We start from the raw sequence: 18095 nt of genomic DNA, 5'->3' as shown, positions 1-18095 counted from the left end.
AATGTTGTCCTACAAATGTGTTAATAATAACAAATAATTATAGGATAAGTAAATATTCTCTGAGTCAGAGTCACTCATGGCAGTTAATCAACAGACTCTACAGTTATAATACATGGACTGTTTCTAGTTCAGAATTCCAGGTTGTCTAAGTTTTTAAAAAGTGGCAGTCCTATGTATTAATATATACCTAGTGTCTTGGAGGTAGTATGATGTAAACTACTGTACAAGAAAGCTATTTCAGAACAAGTGACGCTGTGAATTATTTGTGATTTTTGGGGATGTATATTTGGGCTATGCATCTAGTACATACAGTAGCTGCCTCGGAAAGCTCTTTATATTTTATATAAGTGATAGTCCTACAGCCTTTACATTTGGCAGTTTAAGTAACAGAAGTAATGTGAAGAAATGTCCCAAACAATGTTTAATTGGAATGCAATGGGGCACAGTAATGGAAGCCCAAGGGCAGCCACAGTCTGTACTCAAATAAGATTAGATAAATAAATAGACCAGTCAGGGCATGGGTTAGAATAATGCCAGAAACATTACAGTAGGGTTATGGGGAAAAGGGTTTAATTATGGAAGCTGGAAAAAGAAAACCAAAAAAAAAAGAAACAAGTACTATTACAAATCAATATAAACTGCATTTCTTTTTTTTAACAATTATTTTTATTAATTTTCCAATTTTATCCCAATTTGGAATGTCCAATTATTATTCAACCTGGCTTACCGCTGCAACCCCTGGACTAACTCGGGAGAGACGAAGACGAGCACTCGTGTCCTCCGAAACATGTGCTGTCAGCCTTCTGCTTTTTTTCCACTCTGTAAGGCCGCTGTGCAGCCATATCCAGAACTTACAGTGTCAGAGGACCACGCAGTTCTGAATTGCGTACAGGCTGGCCAGCAGGCAACCTAATCCCTACCCCGGGGCAGTGCTTGACCAATTGTCGGCAGTGGCATAGCTTAGATTTGAACCAGCGATCTCCAAGCTATAGGTCACATCGGCACTCCGGGCGGAGTGCATTTACCAGATGCGCCACTCAGGAGCCCTATAGAAACTGCATTTCTGAAACTTGTGAAACACAATTATAATAAACAGATTAAAGTGATGTTTTTATTGTTGAGATTTAGATGACATTAATGTGCCACAACTTTGCAGCAGACTTATAGTATACTTTGCATATTTAAAATTGTGTTTGCATGTTAGGCATAATTAAGGTGACGGTAAATTAGACTGACATTAAGCATCTCTATTAAAATCCACCCTCTCATAGCTTAAAGGTGTTGATGCTTGCAGTATTGTTTGCTATCTCTATTTATAGTACTGAAAGCCAATCAGTTTTATTTCAAATTCATTACTGTGTATAGGTTTAGGTTAACTACAACCAGAACTAGTCTGCTTTTATTTCCCAAGGCCATCAGTTCATAAAAACACACAACTTGATAATATTTCACAAATATTTCTCCAAATAATTTTTTGTGTATAGAAACAATTATTAAAATTTTCTATAAAGACCCCAGACACATGTTTTTGAAATATACATTTGTGAACAAAAGTTACACAGGTCTATTGGATACTTTACACTTGAGAACAGAGAACCTTAAACGTAATTCAATCAACTTACTGCACTGTGATTGTGTCTATTTACACTTCAATAATTCAAATTTTGGGTCGACCCAAGTTTCAGAATTGCACTGAGAGCATGTCCACTCTTGGTTATGGGTTAAGTGCAGGTTGTTTTTTAGTGGGCCTTGAAGCAGGATGCAAGTGAAAGAGCATTGCTCAGGGGATATCTGCATCAGATCATTGTTCATCTGTTTTGTGTACAATTTGTGAAAAGGCTTTCAGTTAAACAAAATCTTTTGCTGAATAACACTCTAGAGCGGCAACACATGTAATACTCAAGTGGTTTTCAAGCCCAAAGAAATAATGCAGCTATCTCATACAATTCTAAGTATCCACAATAAATGTTAGCATTCAAAGAAGCAGACACATTTCCTGATTAAATATCCCAGCAGTCCCAAAATCCAATTTTCATTTGTTTTCAATTATTTATTTTTCAGAAGGTTTCGTTTGTGATCACATATACTATTAGCATATATATTTCTGAACAACTGCTGAGTTCTTGCAATTTTTTGTTTAAGATATATTTATTTTTTCTGTGATTAGGTGACTGGCTTGAGCAGTGTATTATTTCTGTTTTAGAAAAATGTGCATTTTAAAATATATTAAAAAAAACAAAAACATCTGTTGCTACACCTTTAAAAGTGTATAATAGCATTCCAAAAAAAGATGCAAAGGCCTTGCTTTGTGGTCAACATTTTGTTTGACACCCACACACTGGTAAGTGTTTTATTGCTTAAATTCAGAAAGCGTGTTAGGAAGAAGGATATGCTCAAGAGAAACCAGGATTACTCACCACAGTAAGTGACCTTAATTGTTCAAATCACAGCTCCACTAATGCCCTTTTCTCTACAGCTTGATCTGCTTGAACACAGACCAGAGACAGGTAGCTTCCTGAGTAGTACTGTATGTGGTCATTCCATTTAGCACCTAATTCAGCGCTAACCTTCAAATCTAGGTAGCTGTCCTTGACTCCTCATGAAAGTACTGCTTCTCACAATGTGATTTTTAACAAAGCACTTGCGAGTGAGCTGGCTGACAGGAGAACTCTAATTGTTCTCTTGCTGTCATAATACTGGAGGAGGGTATACAGCGGTACAGATTTAATAGCCATAGTACTGTGCCAATAAATATCCTGGGGAAAAGAACATAATTGAGGACTGTTGAATTGCAGTTTATTTTTTGACGCTACATACAACAAAATATCTTAGGACACATCAAACAGCAGTAAATAAACAAGGCTTTGTATTTATCTTGTCCAGTTTTCCTCTAAAATATGATTTTTTTTTGTGTCTGTTGTTCCCAAAAACATACATTGTTGAAAAAATCCAATCTCGGTTTATACAGTTTTTACAATTTATTTTCATGTCTCCTTTTTTAAAACATTTTTTTTTGTCAAATTATAATTTTACCCAACGCCAGACGGCACTTTCAAAACAAGGCTGAGAGGGACTGTATATTTTAAAATAGATTCCAGAGCTGCAGGGACCTGAAAACTACATGCCACTCTTTATCTGTGTGAGCTGCTAACCCAGCAGGGGGTTATGCATGACATCTACAAGCTCCATTATAGAAATTGAAAACAAGGGTTGCCTTTCAGTATATTTTCATATAACATTTTACAGGGAATTATTAATTCAATTTAGGAAACAATACAACAAAAACAAAAATACTAAAACAGCAGGCCTCATTGCAAGTGTCAACTGATTTCTTGAGCCAAAACCTTAAAAAAATAAATAAATAATAAAAAAAAGATCACATTTTAAAGTAGGCCAAATAAAAATTTCCATTGTGATTACATTAGATTGCTTAAGTCAAATAGTTGCTTTTAACCAGAATAATGGAGTGGAATGTGGTGCTCTCTGAAACTCATAATTAATCTGTCATGGGCCGCTGCAAGGACTACAGTATTCTCTTGTATCTCTGAAGATATATTTTAAATTATCATGAATAATGCATATTTCCTTAGAAATGAGGTGCTATCACATTGAATCATGTGCATATAGGAAACTGACATGATATTCTGCAGGACACAAAGGGGCTAGAGTCATCAGCATATGTTTTATAAAAGGATAACAGCTTCTGAAATTGAAATTTGAATAGGGACATGTCTTCCTCCTGAACTTGTTCTACTTGGTAAGACTACTATTGTCAAGGCTTAATGGAGACTAAACTACACAGTAGCTGTGTAAACCATTTGCAAAAAGCCTCCATAGTCTCCCTGTTACTTTTTGTATCTGTTTTCTTTACTTCAGTTCTGATTAGCAGAAATATTATTTAATCTATTACAATAGAACATATTACTGGCTGCTTACTGTTCAAAAGCAACTTTTCTTTGGGCAGTGTTGTTTGTTTTTTTAGGACTGTTGGCAGTTGCATGAATACTTTATAGGCTCCCTAGCAGATCAAGATTGTGTTATCCAATAAACAAATATCATGTTTAATTTATGTTTCAGAATTATTTTATTTCTGCTGCTGTATTTAATGTGAATGGGCTGTATGAATAAAACATTAGCATGCCAGCTAATGCACTGGAGCCATATTAACTTAACTGGCATCGTGGTGCTTTAAGAATACAGGCCAATATTCTTAGTAGGATATATCGATTAACCTAGACACCTTATACAGTTTAAACAGTTTGCTTTCTTGTTTAAATACTGGCATTATTGGTGCTGAGCTATTAGTGTATAAGAGTGTTTATGGAATGTATTATTAATGCTTTGTTATGCAAAGCAAAATATTGCGAAAGCTTTACTAAATACTTAATAATCCCATGCATGGCTGTGACATCAGAACATGGCTGTGACGTCAGATTAATTTAATAGGACAATGTTTCTCCCCCCATGTAATAATACAGAACAATAACAGTTTGTTGTAGAAACTGCATTATGTTTCCAGGATGTTCTAATACTGATATAATTTGCCACACTGTTGTTTTCTTAAATGCTTAAATCTGATATTTTTTGTTTTGTTTTGTTTGATAATGCAAGGCCATTCTGCTAGATGCAATCAATACGAAGTCAGCTTTTAATTTGATGTTGCTGCATATTTCGCCCATATTTCGCAGTGGAGTACAGTTGTTTCAAACTGTGAACATAACCAGAATATTCTACTCATCTTTGATACATTTTTTTTTTTTTTTTTTTAATCTGTGATTGAATGGAAGTTTAATTACTATGCAACAAAATTTTATGAGACTAATAAGCAATTAGTTCCCCACTGTTTTCGGAGCTGGTAGCGAATTTGAACCCAGACACTGTTGTGTTGCTATAGAAACTCTGGTTGATGCTTTATTGTGGGTCCTTCAAACAGAATATGAAGTGCTCTTGACTGTCTGAGTCTCTGTTGTGTGTCAATCATAATGCGAAGCACAATAAGGTGTGTAAGGAGCAGACAAGAACCAGAAACTAAAATCAAACTGTTTAAAACATATTCAGACAGTTTTTCAATATAGAATTCTCAGTGAAACCAAAACTACATGTTGAGAATTCTTTCAAGGAATGTGCCACTTCACTAAGAGCATCGTTTTTAAAGAAAAGACAGGTAATTGGAGAATTAAGAAAATGTAAAAATGTGTTCATGCTGGACACGCCAAACATTAAACCATTGTTTAATAGAGTACAGTCTCAGGGGGCATCACGCATTTGTTTCACAAGCTATTTTAGTAAGTGAATCAGCACTTGCTCAATCTTGTTTTTGGATGATGGGACAACTGATGGTCGAAGTCCTATATTTCCTTTTAAAAGGTGATGGGTGCTGCTGTCAGAAGGAGTGCCTGGACTCTTACCCCAGATAGGCCCCAGGGTCAAAGGGCTTGTTTACTCATTTATCAATTTCGGTAGCTGCCACAATTTGTAAGCCATTGGCCATATCATTTAGTCTGTCACCTCCCACCTGCTTCTTCCTGGAGGATAAAAAAAGCTAAGCTCATCTTTTTGTTATGGGGTTGGCAGCTCTGGATTTTGCAACTGCAGGATCATTTCTTTTTTACCATGTAGAAAAAACATATGTGCTTTGACTGAAATAAGCTTCCCCATAAGGAGAGTTTGAAATTGCCAGTTTTATATAGTATGTCCCAACTCTGAGAGTGCTGGTGGGCAATCATTTCTGTACATTACTTGATTTGACACAACTGTCTGGTTTGGTTATTTTGTATTAACTGACCACAATGTCTGCATTCAAAGTGCCGATTACACCATTTTGTTTCTTTCATTTTCATTTAAAATACAAAGAACATGTAGTATGCATGCTTCTGAGGAACAAAATAAATTAGCTAGGTAACACTTTGCGTCAAAAGTGTGCTAAAAGGATAAGTTAATTATTTTAATCGGTTTATTTGGAGTATTTCAGATTTGGGGAATTAATTTCCCTGCCTGCCTGTCAGTTTATAATAAACAATTCTAAAAAAAAAAAAAAAAAAACATTTCTAAAAACCAAGCTAGAATAAGATGTTTGACACATTCTCTTTGTTTGAAATGGAATTGAAAAACAGCATTCTGAAGCATCATCTCCCTCTGTCATAGCTAGCTGTTTCTGTAATAGAGCATCCTGGCTTGTGTTAAAATGTCAGGTGGAATCAAATACCGACTGGCTGTGTTGGTAGCCTTGCACTCGGGATATCTCTTAGCTTGTCATTACTCATACAACTCAAGTGTCAGTCGGTATGAAAGGTGACTGTTTTAGCTAACCCTGTGTCACCAATATTTAGACTATTATTTATGTTCTAACATTGTTTTGCTGTGTTTGATGGTGCTTGTGCAACAGACTGGTTGTCTCTGTAAAACAATGCTCCATATCATCAAATGTGATGTTGTTGCTGTTGTTGTAACTGTATTACAATACAATGGATTTGTATTCAAATTGAAAGACCAAGTAATTAAGCTGGAGCTAGGTTAAATACAGCAGGGGTTTAGGTTTGTGCAGTAAATAGATGAAAGTTTCTATTCTGAGGAAGACAGGACAACATGCCCTTGTCCTTCTTTGTAAAAAAAACCCCTGCAATTTAGAGGATAGACATGTGTTTTCACTGGTCAAAGAGAACATATCAATGTTAAACTGGAATGTGCAACTGCGGTATTGTGGAACAAATCTTAGGTGGCCTAGATGGAATATGCAACTACATAAGAAAAAGACTGACAGGTTGTTTTCTTAAAGATCATAGGTTATATAATGCCCCCAAATAACCAGCTTAAGGCAGAAATTAATTGCAGATGCATTATTAACTTCATGCCAAGTGTTCAAGTTTACTGAAATCATTCATATTCTGATACAGAGTGGAGCAAACCAGACTTGTATTAGTGTCACAATAATGGGAAAAGGCATATGTCAGAACAAGATATATAAAAAGTTATCATCAGGTACTCTGCATGCTTGACCAGGCATTTAAGAAAGGTATGTCATTGTCTTTTAGCTTTCATAAACAAAACAAAAATGGAACCACAGTTACTGTACACGTGTATTCACTCCACATTGTCTGAAATGAATACAATAATTATAATTGTATATAACCGTATGTGACAGGATGGTCGTGTGTGGTGACGCCAGGCCAGACTGCAGGAAGAAACACAGGCGCTGCAGATACAGTGCAAAGGCACTTGCGCTGTTTTATTTTTAAATAACAAAAATAAATAAAAGGTTTTAAACAAAAAGTCTTGCTCACAGAGCAAAATGAAAGGTTTAAACAAAACAAAATCACACAAAATAAACAACAAATGATCCAGGCCAGGATTTACTTTTAAGTTTAGTTTTGTTTCTCTCTCTCTCTCTCTCTCTCTCTCTCTCTCTCTCTCTCTCTCTCTCTCTCTCTCTCTCTCTCTCTCTCTCTCTCTCTCTCTCTCTCTCGTTCCTCCTCTTGAACACCCACCACACGGAGTGCAGAGAGCTGCAGGCTTATATGCAGGTGACCATCTCCCGTCACTTCCTTAGCAATGGTCTTAACGACCACGAACCTGGTTCTACACAAACCAACGCTAGTTTGTTATTATTATTATTATCTCTGTTGTTCACGTCCCCTGACCTCAACCTTTTGCTATTTTTAACAGCACCATTATAAAACAAGCTTATTTGATAATTACGTAGCTCTTATAATGCGTTAAAATATGTATGTATAAAGAAACACAAAATCTAGTTATTATTTTGAATGACCTTATTTTTTTTATTTTTGTTTTAAATGGCATACAAACCTGCATGGCTCTTGCTAAATTAAAAATTGTTTTGGATCTTTAGGGAAATGGAAGAATGTTCTTTTTGCTAACTATATAGATGGAAATGCAAGTTTGTCTTTCTGAATATGCTTCAAGCCATTAAGTCATTGCATCTGTGTTTCTGTTATGATTATTTTTAATCCATGCTTTTATACAGTACCAATCAATGATAGAGAAAATGCCACACATGAACTTAATTAAAAGTTATATAATGATCAGAAAAAAGAAAACAATTTAATCGTCCTTATTATAAGCACATACAGGTAGTGGACAAAAAAATGGAAACACCAATGTAAAGTCACTTAATAGGGCATTGGGCCACTATGGTATCCCGCTTTGTGTAGTTCTCGGCGGACAGTTTTTGATGAAACTGGCTGCTCGCACCCCAGGTTGAAATTTGCAGTCAATTGATTTGCAGTTGCTCGCCTGTTTTGCCTTGCACTTCAAATTAATGCACGGATATCACGATCCTGGAGTATGCGCTTCCGCCCACTGTTGCCCTTTGCTGATGATGTCTTTCCCTCGGAGTTCCATGCCGACATCACCTTAGACACTGTTGTTCGTGAAACCTCAGCAAGTTGAACTGTCTTGGTCACTGAAGCTCCTGCCAAATGCGCCCCAACAATCACCCCTCTTTCAAAGTCACTGAGGTCTCCTCTTGCAGCCATGCTAGCCATAATTAAAGGCAACCAGGCCTGTCCAGCATTTGTATACATGACCATAAGCATGCTGGAATGTTATTTGCTTAATTAACGCATGAGCCACACCTGTGTGGAAGCCCTTGCTTTCAATATACTTGGTGTCACGTATGTACTGGCAGTTGTGTTTTGCAATTTGCCTGACATGATGCTTAAACTCAGCCTGCATTAGTAATTAGAAATGTGAATGACACAGATTCTCTTAGGAATTCTCCAAGCTTCACACATTTAGAAAACTAGTGGTACAGTCATTTATGAAAGAAAAGTTACTAAATTAATGTGTGATACTTGTTTCAACTCCTAAGGGCCTGTTTTGGCCCTGTTACTTTTCCTGTTGTGAGTTAATGATTTGTCATCCCTCATTTTCTGAGAAAGGCTTAATGTTCTCTTGTAATACTTTTTATAAGAAATAAACCATCAGTTTAACATCAGACGCTGTGAACCTTCAACAGGTTAATAACTGGTTCAGAATAAATTATTTACAACATTATGTTTCCAAAATAAAATTCATAATAATTGCACAGAGTAGAAAACTCAACAATCATCAGTGTTTACATGATCAGGAAACGTTTTACAAAAATCATAATATATAATCCTGCACATTTGAAGTGAATTATACTGAATTTAGTTGATTTTGTCCTTCAGTCCATGCCATATCCAATGTATGTGATTGTTTATCAACCCATATTCTATACACAGAGCCCCGTCTTTCGCAAATACGAAATAACACGAAATGTGACATATACAATTAAATAAAACAAAATGCAGATATAAAAATCATTAAAAAATAAACATATTGGAGGACATTTTTAAATTGTGAGATTTATACAGAAAATACTTCAAATAAATACTTGCAATCGTAGTTGTCAAGGCTCAGCCTCTTGTTTTGTATACTGGAGCCCTGCTTCAGTGCAATAGGATTGAAATACAAATCCTATCCTTTTTAATGGGTAGATTGCTGTATGTGCAATTATTATGACAGCCCCACAATAGTAGGACAGTGTAAATATATATATATATAATCTTATTGTTTTTTATAGAAGGCAAGGGCAGTATTTACTATAAATAGGCAGTTGATTAAAAAGAGTAGGGGACTGTACGTTACCGTTACTGCTGCTAATGAAAAATTATGTTAACTAAATATTTTTTCTGTGCGAGGTCTGTTTGTTAAAATGTTAGAAATCGGATAATGTTTAATAAAAAAAATATGGGTAACACTTTATATTAAGGTGTTGTTTATCTATGCAATAGCCATAAACAGAATTACGTTTAAACATCCCAAAGTACAATATGGTTAGGGTTAGGGTTAGGGTTAGCCACCTATTATACTTCAGGATTTTTAAATGTAATTATGTATATGGCTATTACATGGTTATAAACCATATATAATGCTTTATTAGCACTCTATAACTTAAGTTATTAAGTATCTATTATATATTTTTTAACCCCTTTATAAACCATTAATATGCAGCACCTTAATACAAAGTGTTACCAAATATGATGTATACTATACTATTATTGATATACATCTATTTTAGCTGTTTCATTAATGTGTATCTGTAATAAAATGGCATTTGTGAAAAATAAAATGGAAAATGATAAAAAATAAAAATAATTTCATGGGGTTCTATATATACAGTTCTTCATTCCAATATTCTTTTTTACATTCAGAGAGCCACATACTGGAAGATGTTAATAAATGCATCATTGCTCTTCGAGAACATGATCTTGACAGCCTTGACCGTGCAGCGGGGGCAATCCGGGGACGAGCTGCCAGAGTTGCCCATGTGGTAACCGGGGAGATGGACAACTATGAGTCAGGCATCTATACACAAGGAGTCATGAAAAATGTCAACTTCCTCACTGAGAATGGTAAGTCCCATTTGCACAAAGTCATTCAAGAGTCTTACTTTACTTACGCGTGAAGATAAATGCCCCATTCTACATCAAGATCATTTGAAATAGCACTGAGGCATTCTTCCACTTAATGAGCAGCATCTTCTGTGTTGAACGGTCTGACAGTTTCCTGGACAGTGAAAGTAATCAGATAAGTATGTTTAATTTTGCTTTCACTGGCACAACAGCCTACAAGGATTCATCTTACCTCTCTCCAAGATAACTGACAATACATTTTGTGATTAATCACAAGCACATCAAATGGTACACCTCGACAGAAAGTCTGCATCGTTTATTAAGCTTCGTTGTGATGAATGTTGCATGTTTTCTCTGTCAAAACCAGTAATGCAAAAAAATCTGTGTAGAACTATTTAATTTGAGTTGCATAATAATTGTTTGGTTGATTGCAATTTGCCTGCTAGCTGGTTTTACCTAATGTTACTTATTTAACTGACGAAACCAGTAAAATATGCCGCATTCATGGAAAGAGCACTTGAGTATATTTAGCTAACTTTTGTCCTTGAAAGAGCAAAGTGTTTCTGAGAAACATTTTTTTTAATTGTTTGTACATTTTAATATTTTAACCAGCCCTTAATTTGATCAAAAGGAATATTAAAAGTAAATGATTATGCTAATCAAAAACTATACTCCAGTCAGCAAGCACACTGAATGCACTTGTGTACAAATAGGCAAAAGTTTGGAATATTGCAGACAGGCATTCTTTTGTATAAACTTTACTTTTGTGGTGTAATTGTCAGTGTTCTGTGTTTCACAACAACAATTAAAAGGAAACCTCCAACAGCATGGAAATCCACAAGCAAATAAAGTGGCCCACCCAAAGAAGGTGAATATAAAACTGTTCAATTAAAATTATGTACAATTCCATAGTGAGTGTACAGTACTTGACAAAAGCTACATCAGTGACTTTGGTAGAAGAAAATATATATCCACACATATAGCAAATACTTTCTGTAGCTTTTCAAAGCCTTCTAATTTACACAGTTCAGTATACTTAATTTTAAATGAATATGAAAAATGTGCGATGTCCCGAACAGTTTTTACCAGTAAATCAGGAAGCAGAGGCTGAGGCTTGCTGTTGCTGTTCTGAAAACTGGCATGCATGAGATTATCCGAGTAGGCTATTAAATAAGTGATGTCATATTTTATATAAACCGCCCTACTAAACAATGATCGCTAGCAAATGTGATTGTCAGTAAATGAAACACAAATACTTGAAAATATAAGCAAGAAGAAGGCGGCACTGTAACTTTTCATCACTGCCTTCCTATTAATTTACCAAACCAAAGAAGTAACAGTAGGTATTATCTATCGTATCGGTCAAGAGAAACACAGTAAGCACACACCAATGCAAAGAATCACAAAGTCTGTTTACTACTATATAACTAAGCCTAAGATGCTACAGGCATTTGTATTCTTTTTATTTTAAATGGTATTGTAAAGATGTTGCCGTCTCCTCGAGTTGATAGTGTTGTAGGGGTTTTGGTTTTATGTATTCAAAAATGAATACCATTTTATTCCCAATTTAAAAAGGTCCCCTAGATGCCGCTTAACTTTGCAATGGTGTCATACCCAGCTTAACTGTTCTTCTTTCTTTTGTGTTCGTTGAGTGTATTTCTTTTTAAATAGCCATTTAAAAACGTATTACAAAAAAATGGCATCATACCGCGGTACGACGATAACCGTGGTATATTTTTGGACGATTAACATACCGTCAAAATTTGACACCGTGACATCCCTAATCACCACCCTTTCATGACCAACCTCAATACGCTTGTGGTCACATGTAAGCTGGGCCTAAAAAACCCCACAAAAGCAAGTCCAATTGTGTGGATGAATGAATGTCATTTTAAAGCTTGTTTCAAGGGCTTTCCATAATAAATAAGAAACAATGCTGTTAGATTACCCCTTTATACATTCCTAATATGTGTTTTGACTATTGTATATTGTGTATTGTATAGACATGGAATGATGCAGGTGTTTGCTGCTGCTGCTACTTTCATATTCCACTTTTACAGGTGACAGTGATGCATGTCCATTGGTATTTCAGTGTAATTAAAGAATTCCATACTTGGGTTTTGCTTGCTGCGTTTGTCTTTTTTCCTGCTTGCCTTAAATGTCAGCAATCTGGAGAACACTATACATTGTCAGGATCAAATTAATATTTTTGTGTTACTTAATTTGATAAATAAAATGGATTTGCTTGAGGCCCTCTTGTTTTTGTTCTGCCATTGTTAAAAAGGAATACATGTTGGGTTTACTGAATAGTTTTTCTTCTATTTTTAAACTAGTCTTAAACCAAACTATATCAAACATTCATTTGTCTTGTTTTTTCTTCTTCTTGAAGATGCATTGCGCTGCAGTTAATGGCCTATTAATCAATTCTGACTTTTGATCATTTCCTATGGTGTGGTAGATGACTGCGGTTGGAGTTATGTGTCCCGAGCTGCAGACGAGGGTGCTAACGAAAGTCAAGGTCATCTACCACAAGATAGAGCCCACATCGAGAGGGCTCTATCGCTATTAGAAAATTATTTATTTCTTTATTTTCTCTTTAAAAATTAAATCTAAAGATTAAAACCTATATTTACCCTGAACTTCTGATATTTTGCCGAGTAACCTTCCGCTGAGGAAAATAGTCCCTAACATAATTAGAATATAAAAATGACATGCACATAGAGAAAACATTATTATTATTTGGCTAACATATTTATTTATTGGGGTCTTACTATTTCTTATTATAATTTATCTGGACATGTACAATTGTTGAACAGTCTGTGTAGTATTGAGTCGGACTCATAACTTGTTGTTGGAGGCGGGGCATCATTTAAGCTGGCAGGGAGTGGATTGGCTGGTGCGGAAAGAACTGAAACAGGGTTGGCAGTTAGACTGGCTGTTTTTTTTTAGTTTTTTAAAGAAATTTAGTCGTCGCCAATTTTTTACCCAGGTTTTTCTCCCCAATTTAGCATGCCCAATTATTATCTGTATCCTCGGCACACCGCTCGCAACCCCCCCACCGACTTGGGAAACAGAGGCTGGAACACGCATCCTCCGAAACGTGCTCCTGCCAAGCCGTCATTTTTCGCACTGCAGATCCACAGCAATGCCACCAGACCTATAGTGCCGGAGGACAACACAGATCTGGCGGCTCCACTGCAGAACCACAGGCGCCCTATCGGCCACAGGGGTCGCTGATGCGCGGTGAGCCGTGGATTCCCCTGCCGACCTAAGCCCTCCCTACCCAGGCAGCGCTCAGCCAATTGTGCGCCGCCCCCTAGGAACTCCCAGTCACGGTCGGCTGTGACATAGCCTGGATTTGAACCTGCGATCTCCAGACTATAGGGCACATCCTGCACTCCGCGCGGATCGCCTTTACTGGATGCGCCACTCGGGAGCCCAAGACTTGCTGGTTTTGAGGGAGGGTGTTGCTTGGATCCAGCTGATGACAGAATTGTGGACCAATCGTGTCTTTCCTGTTGATTTGCTGTCCAGTAGCTGCAAACTGAGCCTTCATCACAGCGTCCTGTCACAGACATGATTTTGCTTGTCTCTAGACCAGCGTCAGAAAGTATGTTTAAGTAGCTTTTTATGTTATCAGATTAGTTGTACAGTAGATTAGAATGTTAAGGGAAAAAGCCGGTATTTATGTGTGGATTGATTTAAAATTTAATTCACAGTTCAGCACTTCAACGTTCCAGCGGGCATCTATGCAAAATAGAAGCCCGCTAGATCTGGAAGCTGATTGGCTGATTTTGATAGACCTCTGCATTGCATTTAATAATGACAATTACTGGATCCTTTAGAACCAGTTGGAGAATGTTATCGTGCCTGGTACTGTTTAATCTGATATAAATTATATTACTCTAAAAGACAGCAGTTTTTAATTGTGTTTTTTTTCCTTGCTTTTTTCCATTACAGACGTTTTCTGGGCTCCCTTGAGGCTCATTATAAGACCCTGTCCTTAATTCTGCTGTTTCAGACATTTTCTTATCTACTAAACCCACTTAATAGTTTCACTGCAATCAGCCTTCATGTTCAGTACGACATTAGCAGCACTAGCAAAATCCAATCTATGGTTCTTGGTTCACTGCACCGTCATTTGAAGATATAGGATGGGTCTAATTTAATAAATAGTTTCGAAAAGTTTGTTTGAGACGCTTGCAGTATATCCATAATATGGACTGTCAGTGTAACCGTTAATGTCATACCTGTAAAGATCATCATATAAGAGTATAATTTATGTTGGAAAGTTGCATTCTCATTAGTGCAACTACAAGTGAATCGTCCTTACCCTTCACAACAATCGCCATCACCCAAACCCTGTATCATTTCAAAGGTTTGCCCATTAATCTCTAATGGTACACTGTCAAACTGGTGCACTTAAAAATATATACATGGAGACTGTGGGGTACCTTGTGGTGTTACCTAACAAGAACATTGGCTACAATCTCCAATTAAAACTTGTGAAAACACTTTTAAATTAAGTATCTAACAACTGATTTTGCTTGTGGAGGGAATCTGTCAGAATGGGGAATCCTTGCCTAGTACATTCATTCACTACTGTTGAAGAGTCTAGCTCTAACACAAATGCTGAAAAATCGAATTTAAAAGGGCAAGTGATCACAGAAGAAAGGTGAAATAAATACATAAAAATAAAAAGATATGCAGCGCCACATTTGTATTTACCAGTTACAATAGTACACATTGCTTTAATCATTTATCTCTTAATGAACTTTATGAACAACACGCAGCTTAATTAATTTTGCAATTCACAGTTAGCTAAACATTATTGTATTGTTACATTAGAAAAATGAACATTATCCATTTCTAGAAACGCACAATCAAAAGCTTATAAAAAAATAAAAAATAAAAACTTACAGCCATTTTAAAATATTTGACAGTAATATCACCATATCAGAGGGGGTGGGCAGTTTCTGTAGCTGGGATACTGAGTAGCAAAAGAAAGAGATAACATGCTTACCGGGACAAGTTTTGATCAGGTCTTTGTTTACATTCCATTCCAGTGGTGTTCTGCTGAAATTCAGGATGGAGCTGCTCTTTTGTAGTTGATCAATACATGTTTTACAACAACTTTAATATGTCTGAAATAATTTCAAATTTCTATTGTTGTTTTGATTTGGACTCCGATTTCCTTGAGAACGAGTTTAGCCAAGAAATACAGATGTTTGGCTTTGTTCCCTTGCTTTTTTTTTTTTTTTTGTTCACATAGATCTCTTTAGTGTGTCTTAAAATCAGTTCAGTAAACCGTCTTTAATTAGCAAACAATGTGATTATATTTTGTAAATCCTTAATTTGTCTGTCTTCCCTGGAGTAGTATTTAAAAACATACAGTGTTTGGCATGATTAAATCAGATGCTTTGTACAGTACTTTTGGGAAAGAGAGTCGAAGGTAAGGTATTTTGCATCTTTCTGGAGGTTTCTCTGTTGAGTACATGCAAGCTAAACACAGATATGCATTTTGAAAGATAACCTCATAAGGAGAGCATTGGGTTTAGGATGTAAAGTACCATGGGAGCTCATTTGTGATTTTTCAATCTGAAGAATGCCAAGTCATCCATCTTACACCGACTGCCCCAAGAGGATGGTCTAGAAGGGCTACAGGGCTATTATTGATTTCAGAGGAAAAAAAGTTGGTCAACAATGTGTTTTTTGTGTTTTCTATTAAACCTGCTAAACACCATTACAAACCTGACGCAGAATGTCTTGCTTTTTTTTTTTTTTTTGTGGGATATGCGCAGCTGGCAGCCATTTTCCTGTCTGAGTCACATATTGTTTTCTGGATGACCACAAGGGAAAACCTGCAGAGGGATTGGACAAAGACTGTCTCATTTAACAGATAAATGAAGTGTCCTTACAGGCCATGACACTAGAGAGAATGCTGTTTTGTAACTATTCCTATCTGCAACCGGTGACAAACAAACTTCAATACGTTTCGAATAAATTGTTTCCATGAACAACCTCAATATTATGTCACAGTGCTTGTAAACAAACAGCCATTAAATATTCTTTTTACTCTCCACTTTTATATTACAATATATGCAGGGTTTGGACATAACAATATATTTTATTTTAATCTCCACTGCATAGCATGAGTCCAGTACACAAAACTCTTTAATTAATACATTCTAAGCCCATGACTGAATAATACTATAGTCCCTGTGTGAAGATTGGTTAAATATTACCTTACGATAGAGAAGCATATGTCAATAAGAGGCCAAATTATGTTTTATTAAATCTCCCTAAGCTTGGTTCTTTTCTTTCTTGTCTCATAACTATGTAATGCACCTTATAAAGGATGTCTCATTGTCTCAGAACATTGTTACAAAGAATACGAATGTGTTTCCAATTCAAGTAAGACCAATTATTACCCATCATAAAGTTGCAGTACACAAGTTATGGTTATGGTATATCACTGAGTTATGGTATATCACTGAGTTATGGACTGACTGAGTTATGGTAAACCATGATTAAACATGAGAAAAGCAGAAGTGCTGTGGAAACGTACCATCATAAACTTTTAGAATGGATTTTCTATAGCTGTCATGTTTGTTTTATGTTGTCGACTGTGTGAGAGTAGTAGATGTATCACAATTTGACTTTTGAAAATGTATTTGTATAATGATTTACACCATAAACACTTTCTCTACTCCAGCTAATCCTCTTTCTGGTGAATTATTGAACATTATGTGTCAAAATGTGAAATATTTAAACTGTATACATATCTGTCAATAAATATGTATAGGGTTTCAGTATAGAGTTCAGTATAGAGTCAGGGGCAGCTTCTCCCTTTATACTGAATCAAAATAATGTAATAGCCATAGTGCATTACTGCATTCCAATGTATAAAAACCTACTGAGAAAGACATGCTTTTTAGTAATAATTTGAAGATGTTTACAAGAAAGTCTTTCTTATATGTTTTTTTTACAAGGCCTCACTGTCAATTTTGACAGAGAATGGCCTGGGTCAAGTCAACCCATATCAAACTGTATACAAACCACTGGTAAGCATTTTATTTGCACTCTCAAAATGACAGAAACAAACAAACAACAATAATAATAATAATAATAATAATAATAATAATAATAATAATAATAATAATAATAATAATAATAATAATATGTATTTTAAAGGGACTCAAAGTGAATTTCATCAATTCCCTTGAGAAAGAAGTGTACTGTAGAGCATATATCCATATTTTCCTTAGCACCCATTATCAAAGTTACTGGATCAGACAAGAGGCAAGACTGGTAAATACTATTTTATAGGCATCTGTAATGATTGGTTTTCCAGTGCTGGATGCTTATATGGCTGTGGCCTCTATGTGATGAACTACCCTTTGAGACTCAGATGAATGTGATGATTGATTGTCAATGTAAAGGGGAACTTTCATTGGAGATTTTTAAGAAGTAATTATGAGTATAAAGCAGTTGCAGTTGCAAATCAAATTAGATGTGCTGCTCATATTTGCAACTGACTGCTTTTCTGCAGAGTCCCACAGCATGACGAGCCCTTGAGATCGAGGGTGTTTTATGCTGGGGAGCAGTTAAATCTGTGAATTCAACTGATTGAGACTCCAGTTAGAGGTTACTTCCTGCATTATGCATGCTTTAAAGAGATGATCTGACAATTATTCATCA

At 35.9% G+C, this 18095-nt stretch overlaps 1 pseudogene; it reads left to right on the top strand.

Annotated features, from left to right (window-relative positions):
• LOC117415685 (catenin alpha-3-like) overlaps positions 1-18095 on the top strand; it is a 216080-nt pseudogene that overhangs the window by 174721 nt on the left and 23264 nt on the right.

The sequence above is a fragment of the Acipenser ruthenus genome, chromosome 7, assembly GCF_902713425.1.
Source record: "Acipenser ruthenus chromosome 7, fAciRut3.2 maternal haplotype, whole genome shotgun sequence".
Taxonomy (NCBI): Eukaryota; Metazoa; Chordata; class Actinopteri; order Acipenseriformes; family Acipenseridae; genus Acipenser; species Acipenser ruthenus.
This window is presented reverse-complemented; position numbering and strand designations above follow the sequence as displayed.